We start from the raw sequence: 14598 nt of genomic DNA, 5'->3' as shown, positions 1-14598 counted from the left end.
CCTACAGAGTTCAGAACACAGCTTCAGGCATCGTTCCTTAGGCACCATCATCCATTTTTTTTTTTTTTTTTTGTTTTGAGATGGTATCTCTCATTGATCTGCTCTTGGCTAGGGTTGCTGGCCAGCGAGCTGAGGGATCCATTCATCTCTGCCTCCCCAGTGCTAGGATTATAAGGGATGTCATCACACCCTGCTTTTCTTCTATTCCTTCCTTCCTTCCTTCCTTCCTTCCTTCCTTCCTTCCTTCCTTCCTTCCTTCCTTCCTTCCTTTGCTTCCTTTTCTCTCTCTCTCTCTCCCTCTCTCTCTCTCTCTCTCTCTCTCTCTCTCTCTCACACACACACACACACACACACACACACACCCAACATAAGCCTTTAATCAAAATTCTTGCAACTTTTTAGAACATCACTTTAAAGTATACATCATATTCTATCAGGTGGCCATATTATTGCTAATCCTGTACTAGTTCCCAATTCATTTTCCCTGCACTTCACATCCATGCTTTTGCCCTGCTTTCTAATTCTGCAACTAGCCCCTGTAAGCTGCCCTTAGCCACATGCATTACAGGGCTGTTGAAAAGTAGCATGTATGAAGCAGGTGAGATGTTCTATAAGTAGATAGTGTACACCAGATTCTCAGGATTTAGTTATCAATGCAAAATAGCTCATTAATATCATTCTATTTTAAAATACATTGGGTTAAATATATTCTTGAGATTAAAGCAACAAAATAAAAACAATTGGAATACATCAGAATTTAAAACTTCTGTGCATGGAGCAGAGTAGAATGCAGGTCACACACACACACACACACACACACACACACACACACATACATATACACCATGAACACACACATATATATACAACATATATATATATGTGTACTTTATAGCTCTCTCTAACCCTTCTTGGGGGTTCATTATCATTTACTGGTTCATAATTATTTATATTAAAATTTCCTTTAAAACATACATGTGAACATGTGTAACTGAACATTCAGGAAGCCGAGGCAGGAGTACTACAAGATCCAGGTTAGCCTGGCCTACATAAAGAGTACCGAGCTGCCTGAGCTATACAAAAAGACCCCACTATGAAAAAAGGCAAGTATGGTTATAGGCTGAACTCCACTAGATATAATTAGTAATGAGGGGGAATAAGTTGCTAAGGGAGCAAGAAACACATTTGCAATGTAGCTTTTCTTTCCTCTCAATGGCTCTCACCTCCGCCTCCCTAGTGTTAATGTCCCCACAGGAACTATGTTTCCTTGGCATACCTACCACCCTGGGGTTAGCATATATTCAGACATTCTTTATGGAGTTGAATGAATGAGTCAAAGGAGAACTACAGTTCTTGCCATTCCTTCCATGGGCACTGACTTTCACTCTTTTTTTATTTTATTCATTCATTCATTCATTCATTCATTCATTCATTTATTATGTATATAGAAGAGGGCGCCAGATCTCATTACAGATGGTTGGGAGCCACCATGTGGTTGCTGGGAATTGAACTCAGGACCTCTGGAAGAACAGTCGGTGCTCTTAACCTCTGAGCCATCTCTCCAGCCCCCGACTTTCACTGTTATGATGAGAGGGATGCTCTGTGTGAGGGGGGACAGCAGATGAGGGAAGGGAAGAAACCTGACCTGCAGAAATGGGGGAAAACAGGCAAAACAGCACCCCAGGGCAACACACAACAGCAACCTAGAAAACAATCAATGCTGCAAATCATATCCAATAGAAGATAAAATACAAAGTGATAGACAGTCAACCAACAGTAAAATACACCCGATACTACAACCAGATAACAACACAAGACACGCTATGGATGAATATCCCTAATTAATATAGGTGTAAAAATTCTCCATGAAATACAAACAATTCAACACATGACAAAGACCCTTCGCCACAATCAAGTGGGCTTCATCCTGCTATGCAAGGATAGTTCAAGATAAGAAAAACTCGTGACTGTCATACTGGATGCTAGCACTAGACTCAAGGACAGGAATCACAGTCATCTCACCACCCCTCACAGTAAAGCCCTGAAGAAACTTGGAGCACAGGGAGACATCTCAACAGAACAAAGGCATGACCTGACAAACCTGTACCCAACATTATACTAAGCAGAGGAAAATCTGAAAGCATTTCTCCAAAGGTCAGGGCTGAGAGGGCGTTGCCCATGCTCTCCTTTCTTATTCAATATACTGTCGCAAGTTTTAGTTAGGGCAATAAGGCAAGAGTAAAAGATAAAAGTGATAAAGATAGGAAAAAGACGTCAAACTATTTCTATTCTCGCATAGTATAATCCTATACTTAAAAGATTTTTAAAGACTTTACCAGAAAACTCACAGACCTGACAAATATTTTCAGCAAAGCAGCAGAGTACAAAATAACACAAATCAATAGCTCTCTGACAAAGAAATCAAAGAAAAAAGTCACTTCATGTTTTTAACAAGAGGCAGAAGGCACTCTTTAGTGACAGCTTGCAATCACTGAAGACCTGGGAGAAGCTTCTAGAAGACAGGAAGGCCTCCAATGCTAAGATGGAAAAACTAGCATTGTGAAATGGTGATATTACTGAAAGCAATCTATAGATTCAATGCAATCCCCATCAAAATGCCAATGATAGTCTTCACAGAAATAGACAAAGAGTCCCAAAATTCATATGGAAACACCAAAGACTCCAAAGAGTCAAAAGCGGTCATTAGCAGAAAGAGCCGTGCTCAAGTCATTTCTGCTCTCCAATCACACTACAGAAGACAAAGTCACAAAGTAAACAGCCCTGGGCCCACAGACAGGCACACCAAGGGCGGAGAAGAAAGGGTCCAGAAGCTAGCCCACACTGTGACCATCATCTGATGTTGACAAAGGTGCCAAAAACACACATTGGAGAAAAGCCTTTTCCACAAACAGTGCTGGGAAAATTAGAGACCGCCACGCAGAAGAGGGAAACCTCAGCCACATCTCCCACTCTGTAAAAACATCAATTAAAAAAGTGGATCAAAGACCTGAAACCTTGAAAGAGCTAAAGGAAAACATAAGGGAAATCCTTTGAGCCCACAGGCAAAGGCAAGGGCATTCTGAAAAGGAAGTCATAATATGAATAGACAAATGGAATTTCATGAGACTGAAAAGCTTCTGTACAGCGAAGGGCAAATGCATGGAGTGGGAGAGAATCTTAGGTAACCAGAAATCAGAGAGTGCATGGATATCTGGAATGTATAATTCCAGACAATACACCCAAAAGGGAAGTAACTCCACCAGCAAGTAGGCAAGTGAACCAAGTGGATAGTTCTCAAAAGAAGATATATAAATGACTAATAAAGGCATAGGGTAAAAGTGGTGTGATGGTGTACCCCTTTACACCCAGTCTCTGGGGAACAGAGGCAGAGGATTTCTGTGAGTTCTACATCAGCCTGGTCTGCATAGTAAGATCTTGTCTCAAAGTATAAAAACAAAAAGTCAACATCATTAAAACTACATGGAATCTTCCATCTTAGACAGTCAGAATGGTTATCATTAAGAGAAAGAAGGGTAAATGATGGTAAGGGTCCAGGGGTAGAGGATTATGGAAGTATAAACTAGTACAGCCATTGTGAAATACAGAATGGAGAATCCTCAAAAATCTAAAAACAGAACAACCATGTGACCCAGCTACAGCATTCCTGGGTGTGTATCTGAAGGATTCTAAATCAGTGCACCACAGAGACTTTCTATCCACAACAGGAGACAAACACCCACAACACCATCCACAACACTATCCACGTTGCCAAGTGATAGAGCCCGCCTGATGTCCACCAACTATATACAGACACAGGAGGGGTTTTATTTGGCTGTAAAGAAGGAGGAGATGATGATGCTTCCCAGAAACTGGATGGACCTGGAGATCACCGTATGAAGTGAAGCAAGACTCAGACAGTCAAATATTGTGTTTTCTCCCATATGCAGAATCCAGAATTTAATGTTTGGTTTTTAGGGAAAAGAAGCAGTCTCTGGGGGGGGGGGGGGGGGGGAGGGAGGGGGGACAAGAGAAAGTAATGAGACAAAAGAAATGTATGTGTTTACCCCTCCTGTATATGACCTAAAGGCAGAAAAGCTGCTATTTGCAGGGAGGGTGGGACCAGAGCGGGGTAGTCGAGGCGGCCAGAGAGTAACGGGGGAGGTAAATACAATACTATACATTTATGAAAAGTATTATTTCTTAAAGTAAAGTAAACCAGGAAATATTCTATTACTCTTGGTGCCCTCATTAACTACGGATAAATTTATGAAGAAAACATTTTTTTTAAATGGAACATTTAAATTTTAATGTTTAAAATAAATGTTCCGTTTAAAATAAACGATCTATTTAAGATTTAAATGGAATCTCCAGGATTCCCTCCCTCCACTCCAGGCACCTTACTAATGACTGACCAACCAAGGCTTCCCTGGAATCTCACTCAGCAATTCCAGATGCAGCGTAATACACACAACCTGTATACCCTTTACACAGCCTAAGCCTGGTTCTCCATTCCCATGCTCACCTCTGCTTCCTTCCTGAACCGCAGGCCAGCTGCAAACCCCCAACGACAACCCTAAAGAGAGGAGCTGCACTGTTTCATCAGCCTCAGGATCGAAGCCCCGACTCCCACCCCCACCTCTAGCAAAGACACGATTAAAATGTTGCCTCTCCTGGGAAGTTGTTCGTGTTAGAATTCCCATGCTACATCTTTTAGCAGATTCCAGTTCCCTGCCTAAAGTCCTGTCCTGTCCTCGAAACTTCTTGATCACAGTTATGTTTCAAATCCATGCAGGAGATTTGCAATTTACGGGGCTCACCCAAAGGTCTGTCTCTTTGGTTTCCTTTTCTTCAGTTTGGTTTGATCCTCTCAAACAGCCGCTGGTGTTTGATATCTAATAAGTGTTGCATATGACAACCGGTGGCATCACTGTGAGGTACTGAGTGAGGCCATCTCCCTCCAGGGAAGACTTGTGTTTGCTCCAGGCAGGCAGGTGGGATGAGGAAAACAACCTCCATCTTTAGCTGACCAGAAGCCTACTTGATCTTGCTAAGGGCAACATTATTTCTGCGTTGCCTTTATTCCCAAGAGAGATATAAATATATTAGATAATAGGCATCAGTAGGGACATTAAGTGTTTTCTCTATGATATTAAATATATACACTCTGTGATGTTAAGTGATAATTCTGAATGTTGAAGCTACAGGTGATACATCATAGTGTATACTGTGTTATGCATTTATTTACATGTATAGATATATATGTATTTTTTCCTTAAGTATCATAAACATGTATTAGTTATCATCCAGAGTGCTTTTCTTCTGGAGCCTGCAACCAAAAGGGAAGCACAAGGGCCTAGATATTCTCTCCTGCCCCTCTTGTCAGACAAACTGCTCTTTGGGAATTTAAAAAAAAAAAAAAAAAGTGGAGGCATAGAAGGTACACTGGAGGGAGAAGCCTTGAGAGATGCACACAGTCTGTCATCAAAGGTGATTAAAGGAAGAAACTAAGAGCCCCCGGGGGCAACACTAGCTTAGAAAGACAGAGCGTGCTAATGGAGGTATTTATCACTTGTTCCCTAACTAGCTGCTGAGCTTAGAAAGAAATGCAGCCCAGAGACTGAACCAGCCCATGGGGGAAAGTAAATACAAGCAGATCAGATCCGATGCTCATTTACAACCAGAAGCAGATTAGCAAGTGTTTCAGATTTGGGGTTGTTTATATAGGCATTTACCAGTTAAACACCCCAAATCCACACATCTTAAATCTAAAGTGCTCTTGAAACCAGAAACTTTCTTGGTATTGTGTTTCAGATGTGGGAACATTTCCGAGCACTGCGGATTAGGGATGAACAATCTATATTTTGAAAAACTGGTATATAAAAGTTAGTTATAGCTTTGCTGGATCTTCCTGGCATGCGTCAGCTCAATCAGGTAATTCAGTCTCCCATTGCCTGCTTTACTACATCACCTCCATCTGACCACTGGCGATGTCACACTTCCTGAAAGATTCTTGCCTTAGTATCTAGATCTCCAAGGCCTGTCACTAGAGCAGGCACCAGGAAACAGTTCTTATCAGAATGCCTGAACTAGCCAAAAATATCTTTATTTGGCTTCAATGTCTCCATTTCTTCTACACCATTCCTTGCTTCTAAACAGAAAATGCAATCTATCCATTTAAATCATTTTTTAAATATTTTTTTTTTAAACACAGTCTGAGTAATAACACTTGATGGGTGGAGCAGAAGGGTCTCGGGGGCCTGTCCTATCCTGGAAAGTACCACTAGCAACAATCCAAGAATGGCAACAATGGAGGACCTGGGGAGTTTGCACACCTCTGTGAATCCTGGTTCCTAAACCCCAACCCTTTTAAGTGAATAAGGCCTCGGAGGTTTGCAAACTCCCACCTGTGACTTGGATTCTCCAGACCTAGGACAGAAGTAACGAAACAGGGGACAACTTTGGCTGCTTAGGAAATACCTGCTGGCACTTGGATGGCCTCTGGAAAAGGGAACCTTCTTTAACTCATCATGGTGGACAAAAAGCACTCCCAGGACAGTACCTACACAAACTATCTTAAGGAAGAGGCACCGTGTACTGTGGGCAGGAAATGGAGGTTGTGGAGAGTAAAAATGAAGCCCTGAGATGGATGGAGGACAGGTGCACCTGCTGTGGCAGAGGGTGCCAGGTCAATGGAGCAGGAGCCCTGAGGAGAGGATGAGAGAGGGAGAGACAGGACATACTTCCCCATGAGTGCCCATCATTTGTGTTGATGACAGTACTGTGGGCCTTTGAGCAACTAAGATTCAGGGATAAGAAACGGGGGTAGGGGTGATCTCAAGTGATCGCACAGGGAGGCCCCTGGAGAGAGAGGACTGATGCATTTAGAGATATTTATACAACTGCAGGCTCAGGACTGGCCCCCAATTAGAGAGCATATGGGGCAAGGTGGGGCAGCCATATATCACTGGGAAGACAATCATTTCCAAGGGGAAAGCTAACCAGAACCTTCTGTTTATTGAGATGCTTTTTGGGGGTGTGGGGGAGGTGTCACATCTTCCCTGTTTGACTCCCCAGAGCTGGGCATGGTGGAACATGCCTGCAATCCCAGTCATCAGGTGCTGAGGCCAGCCTGAGCTACACAGTGAGACCCTGACTCAAACAGGCTCTCCAGGCCTCTGCTTTTATCACTAGAACCACTCTGTGATAAAGGGGAGACCCGCTGGACTGCAGAAACATCAACCATAGCAAAAAATTGCAGCAGAAAGTCACCCTGGCAACAAGGCAGCCAGCTTCGTCATGTCTTCTCAATGTTTCCTTTACTCTCTGCCAAAGTCACTCTAGATTAAATAAGGCTTCATAACCCACAGGCCATGATGGTGGGTCCACAACTTTTCCTATCTTCTTGTTCAGAAATATTATTTCAGTTCTCATTGGTCAAGACCAAGGTTTCTATCAGAAGGGTAATCCATCTCCACACTGCAGTTGCCAGCTTCCAACACGGTGTTTATTTTTCTATATGCTGTTTCCCCAACTTCTGTGGTTCCAGCTTTAAGATAGATTCTCACCAAGCTCAATGACCATCAAAACTAACAGCTTTTGATCCCCTCTACCAAAAAGTTTCTCATTCTCTGCAAAGTAATGGAGTCATGAATGCTTATTACTAAAGTAAGGAAGAATGTGTGGCCGCCAGAAACAGCACAAAACTATTAAAATCAATTTTGGTGTGGTGGCAGGGTGCAGAAATATGGTTTGGGCTACTCGGGAGATAAGAGGATCCATTAGACAGGAGATGAAGGAAAGGAGAGAGGCAAAGAGGGAAGGGGGAGAAGAGATGTAAGGGGAGACAGCTAGATGGAGGAAGGGAAGAAGAAGGGAAGAAAGGGAGGGAGGAGGGAATGATGGATGTAGCTGGAGTTTTCTCCAGTCCTGCCTAGCCCACAGTCAGGACAAATCTCTCTCACCTGCCAGTCCCGCAGCCGCTCAGACCCAACTGAGTAAACACAGAGAGACTTATATTTCTTACAAACTGTATGGCCGCAGCAGGCTTCTTGTTATCTCGTTCTTCTATCTTAAATTAACCCATATCTATCAGTCTATAAGTTGCCACGTAGCTCATGGCTTACCGTTACCTTGCATCTCGATTCTCATGGTGGCTGGCAGTGTCTCTCTGCCTCAGCCTTCTGCTTCCCAGAATTCTCCACTCTCCTTGTCCCACCTATACTTCCTGCCTGGCTACTGGCCAATCAGTGTTTTATTTATTAACCAATCAGAGCAACACATTTAACATACAGAACATCCCACAGCAGATGGAGGAAGCTCGCTCTCTCTTGTCTCCTATTCCTACCTACAAACACCCCAGGTGTCACCAGCTGTGACTTGTGAACTGAAGAAGTTAGACTGTTTTTTTTTTCCCTGTCACCCAAACACTCTCGTGCTCTTGAACGAAGTGTGAGGATGGCAAGGGTAATTACAAGTTAATGACTCCACAGTCTTTAAACCTGCGAATGAAAACTGCCATCTACCACAAAGGAAACTCACTATTTACCTACACTTCCTAAAAGTGAACCAGACACAGCCCTTGGTGAGTGAGAGTGACGGAAAACACATTATTCCCGGGCACACAGGCATAAGCGAAGGGAGTTCTTTGGATTCAAGTCGCACGTTCTGCACCATCACGTATGGTACTGAAATACTGATGTTGACATGTCAGCCTAAGAATCTTCAGCCCTTGGCTTCTAAACCATCTACAGCGAGCAGCGTGATAGGTGTGCAGAACTACAGGATACGTGGTTTGACATTTTACTAGTTTTCTATATTCCATCTACAAAATTGATACTATTAAATTTAATAATCAATATGACTTAATTTAACAACAGGTGACTAAAAACAAAACCTTTTATATAAGCAATGACAAATAAAATTGGAAGTTTCTCTTCCCAAGTCACCGAATCATTGTTTAACCAGCTTGGAGTTCTTCAGCGTCTTGAAGTTTTCTCTACCTTATCCCTGACACCCCATTCCCTAGACCTTCCAAACAGTCAGCTCCGCATGGCCTCAGATGCCCTCTTGGATGCTTTTCCTTAATTACGGCAGCCTCAAGCACCATCCCTGCCTTCGATGCTCACTGTCAAGTCTGCACCATGGCTCCATGGAAAGGTTTTCCTTGTTTTTCTATCCTCAACTAAGTTTCTCTGGGTTCTTTTTAATACAGGATCTTCTAAAAATGTTGGGGGAAGGGAGGTATGGCATGGGGTTAGGAAGTAGATCTTCAAACTCTACCTCAAAGTCAAAAGTTTAAGTTTGTTAGTTTGGTTTTGGTTTTGGTTTTGGTTTTGATTTTGGTTTTTCGAGACAGGGTTTCTCTGTGCAGTTTTGGTGCCTGTCCTGGATCTCTCTCTGTAAACCAGGCTGGCCTCGAACTCACAGAGATCCACCTCTGCCTCCTGAGTGCTGGAGTTAAAGGGGTGTGCCACCACTGCCCAGCAAGAATTCTTAAGATAAGTAGATTCCCCCTATTGTAAACAAGGTGTTTGCTGGGTTGATTAAAGTCACACTTGTATGGAGGAAAACACAACTGTACTGGACATAATTTAATCATCTTTTTTCCTTCTTTTTCCTGCTGTTTGTCTTAGTTTTTGAGACATGGTGTTAGCTATCCGCTTTCAACTCACTGTGAAACCAAGTCTTAAGCCTGATCCTCTTGCCTCTGCTTCTAGGTGCCAGGGGTGTAGTTTGAACCACCATGATGGCATTTAGAGCCATTTTCAAGATTCTACATGCCATACCATAAAATGTTAAAATATCTTTGACATGTATATTGTCCGCTGGAGATATTATATACTGCCATGTAATGCCTAAGAGAAGTATTAATAAACTTCAACAGTCAAATGTTATGGGACAAGCTCAAAATTCCATGTCACTTTCAAAAAGTAATTTGATAATACCCAACAACATTGGTATAACCGGGCTGGGGAGCCAGCTCAGTGAGTAATGTCCCTGTTGTCCAAGCATTGGGACCTGAATTGAATCCCCAAAGTTCACATTAAAAAAAAAAATCCTGACATAGTAACATGTACCTCTAATCCCAGGTTAGGAAGGTAGAGACAGGTGATGGATCCCTAGAGGCCACCAGCAAGCCAATCTAGCCTAATAGGCAAGCTCCAAGCCAATGAGAGACCCTGTCTCAAAAAATAAGGTGATTGCTCCTAAGGAGCACCATCTGAGATTGTCCTCTTCCTAACACACACGCACACACACACACACACACACACACACACACACACATGTTGGCATAGTCTCTGATTCCCCTATTCCACATCTCAGGATAAGGCTATAAATGTGTAAAGAGTGTGATGACAGACAAAAACACTCATTGTGATGTTTTTATAATGGCAAAAAATTTTAATGCAAATATTCAGTGGGAGAATGGTTAAATATGTTATAATTTTATTTATATACTAGAACATTATGAGGCCATTAGAAAAGGATGAAGTATCTGTATGTATCAACACAGGAGGGTATCTATGATTTATAACTAAGTAAAGTAAAACAAAGCTATAAATATGTATATAGTATGATCCTATTATGCTTAAAAAAATCAATAGCTGACATTCATTAAATCTTCATGTTCCAAACACTATGTTAAAATATCAACATGAGTTTGAAATTTAATAATTGTTAATAATGCTAAGTTATTTAATGTTCTCCATTTGAAAATTTAAGAAAGTAAGGCTCGGAGAGGATTAGCAATTTGTCACTAGGTCAAGATACCAATGAGTTGTGAAGGCAGGCTTTGAAGGGGACACACACACACACACACACACACACACACACACACACACGAGAGAGAGAGAGAGAGAGAGAGAGAGAGAGAGAGAGAGAGAGAAGACAAATCAGCAAGTTTTCATTGTAAATTCCTGAATAGGTTAACACCATGCAATTAACTTAACCACCACCTCCAAAATATAAGAACAGTGTTTAAAGGGGTTTTGTTCAGAACAGAGCCCTGATTATTAGTTTAACCTAGTCTGGATAATAAGAACTATTATCTAATACACATATTCAAATAAAAGATCACACCAGTGTGTCCTCCCAGTAGCCTATAGATCCTAAAAGCATATGTTAAAGAAAACCAATACACATGTGTAAAATAACAAGGCATTATTGGGATAGGGCTCCCAGGGAAGGAATAAGTTTACTTGAAGGAAGCCAAGTGTGGAAATTTACAGCTAAATGGAAAGTCACAGACAAGGCAACACCAGAGGACCTGGGAAAGGCCCATCTGATGGACCACAGAGAACGATGGGCTCCACACCCACTCTGGATACCTAGGCTTCCCGGTCACCTCTACCTACATTACAATGTGATCATAGAGTTAGAGCCTTCATCTGTGCATGGCACCTAGCAACTGCCTCAGATTCTAGCCTACAGAATGAAAGGAAGAGACGGCTGAAGGAAGAGTCCCACAGCATCCTTCACTCACACCCACAGGATGAAAACAAGTTCATCACTTCCTGTGTCGATATTTACTCTTGCCCAGGGGCACACGCAGATTAAAGCTGCTTCCTGAAAGTGAAGTTATAGGCGACATTCCCCCAAGCCATCAGTCTTTCCCTCCAGCAACAGAGCCATCAGTCCAAGTCAGGAGGATCACAGACTGAGATTCCTAGAAGGGCCTGCATCCTTGCTGCCTGGCTGGCTGGGGTGCAGGGCTGCTCTCTCAGCACTCACGGCTTCCAACCAGGGCACACACTGCTCTGCAAATTAACACTGCCCAGCAGTTGTGTGAATGAATAACATCTGCACCCTGTCCATTTTTCTGATGATGCCTGCAGTATCACCCCTTTAAAAAGAAAAGGGGGCCTGAGAGATGGCTGATGGGTTGTAAGATACCTGGGAGGGTAAGGGTGATTGATTGCTGACAAGGCTGAGGACCTGAGGTCATCCCCAGGAGCTACCTGTGTGATATAAGGAGAACCACTTCCAGCAAGCTGTCTGTCCTCTGACCTCCCTTCATATACAGGCTGTAGCTGTATTCTCTCTCTCTCTCTCTCTCTCTCTCTCTCTCTCTCTCTCTCTCTCTCTCTGTGTGTGTGTGTGTGTGTGTGTGTGTGTGTGTCACATACATACATACATACATACAGACAGACAGACAGACAAATGGAATGGAGAGAAAGAGACTAAAAGATGACTAAAACAAGTACCCTGGAACCATGACTCCTAGGCAGAGCAACAAATAAAGGCTGGTTGTTTTTGTTTTTTAAACAGGATGAATGAGATGAAAACAGACAGACCAAGAGTCATTCCAAGGCCCAAAAAGTCATCAGAGATCTAAGCCTGAGCCCTCATATCCTTGGAGGCAAATTACTAGCAACAGCCAATTTTGCCAGGTACCTATAGAGTAACCGAGAGCACCAGCCACTCACTGTCTGGCGCTTCTGATGTTCTGCACGTCATGAAAAACAATGAACCAGTGAAGTAGGTGTGGTATTCTCATTCCCACTCCACAAGAAGGCTGAAAGTTAAGGAGCTTGCTCAGGGTGGGGCGAGTGATAAACAACAGACTTATGGTCCAGCCGTCACTTAGCACCCACACTGTCACCAACTCCCTGATGAATTCTCAGTGCCGCACACCTGAGACTTTGCCCTGGGCATGGAGGTGAATGTCCTGAGACAGCTCAAAACCTGTAACAGAAAGGCTGTTCTAATCACCAACATTAACATCTACACTGGCAATATCAAGCCAGGCACCAGTGGAAAAGAGATATTCAAAATAGCCAGAGAAGCAAGGTGAAGACCTATCATCCGGAGCCACACCTGTCTTCTGGCAGTGGACATGTCTGGCAGCAGCCCCAGGTGCCAGCGGATCGGGCTGGAGGAGACAGTGTTCTCTAGATAGTCCCACCAACCTCTTTACTCCCTTCAAGGCTGGATTCCCGGAAGAGTAACAGGCCAGTCAGCAAGAGAAACTGACCTTAGACCAGTTCTCCTGCCGTCATGCAATAAATCTGTGATCATCTCTCCAAGACCAACAAGTCTGTAATCAGTCCTGAAGATACTGCCACAAGATCTAGAAATGATAACTGCAGGGCGTGGCCCCGGAGGATGGTAGCAGTCAGAGCAACAGAAGAATGGCATTGTAGCTATCATCATTTAAAATCCTTACTGTGGTTGGTTGAAGGCATAACCCAAGGGGTTTGGTCAAAGCCCTGCCATCATAGTGGCATACTCATTAGCCTGAGATCTACAAGGTAATGGAGAAATTGAGGCTTGGTGAGGTCAAGTAACTTTGCATCACCCCAGAGCAAGACCTTAAGCTATCAGTCATTTCCTCTACTGCAGAGCTTGCCAATTTGTGAAGTCCTGATGCTGACTCAAATATACTCTCTAGAAGCTCAACTTTTCAGTCCGCCCAAAGATGACCAAAGATGAACTATTCTGATGGACTTAGAGGTACTGGAACTTCCCAGTGTGGAGCAGACCACAATCAAACCCCACTCAGCCACTTACCAGCTTTGATAGCTTGAAGTTAATCCATCTTGTCAAGATTCAGTTTCTTCACCTGTGCTGTGGTTTGACCAGAGATGTTCCCGCATAGGCTCATATGTTTGAAGACACAGTGATGCTTTTTCGGAAGGCTGCACCATTTAGAGGCACAGTCTTGTTGGAAGAAATGGGTCATTGCGATTTCCCGGGCATGCCCCATTTCCTAACTGTTTTATTCCTCACTGCCAACCCAATGGGACCAGCTGGGCATGCTCCTGTCACCATGCTCCTCTACCCTGATAGACTATATAACTCTTAAGCTGTGTGCTAAAACAGGCCTCTCTCCCTTGGGTTGACTTTGTCAATTATCATTGGCACAGTAATGAGAGAGAAGAAACGTGGTCTCTAACAAGGATAACACTGCTCTTCCCACTTTAAGCCATAAACAAGTGCATGTTTCAGGAACTTGAAACACAGCACCAACTATTATTACTATTACCACCCTACCTGTGGGTAAGAAGGAAGCTGACGGCATTTGGCAAACTGGGTAGCAGAGTAGCCAAAGGCTCATTATATAAACCAACCAGATGGGAAGGGGGCAAGAATGCAGGTAAAGGTGTACATGTGTTCAGTTACAATCACCAGGCACAAGTACAGAGCTGTGCCTTTCATGCTGGCCTCACTGAGTCCGTACCATAGGTTCATGTTGCTTCATTGGCAGAGATGGTGAGCAGGGTACCCATGCTCATGAGAGCACACCAGTGACTGAGCCAGAAGCTGACAGCACAGGTTTAGGGACCTCAATGGGAAGTGCCACAGTGTTGTGGATATCGCTCTGTATAAAAAAAAATGCTGATTGGCCAGTAGCCAGGCAGGAAGTATAGGTGGGACAAGAGAGAAGAGAATTCTGGGAGGTAGAAGGCTGAGTCGGAGAGAGCTGCCAGCCGCCGCCATGACAAGCGAGATGTAAGGTACTGGTAAGCCAGGAGCCATGTGGCAAAGTATAGATTAATAAAAATGGGCTGAATATAAGAGTAAGAGCAAGACAATGGTAGACCTGAGCTAATGGCCAAGCAGTTTAAGTAATATAAGCATCTGTGTGTTTATTTTGTA

The sequence above is a fragment of the Onychomys torridus genome, chromosome 11, assembly GCF_903995425.1.
Source record: "Onychomys torridus chromosome 11, mOncTor1.1, whole genome shotgun sequence".
Classification (NCBI taxonomy): Eukaryota; Metazoa; Chordata; class Mammalia; order Rodentia; family Cricetidae; genus Onychomys; species Onychomys torridus.
The sequence above is the reverse complement of the archived record's forward strand: the minus strand, read 5'-3'. Positions refer to the sequence as shown.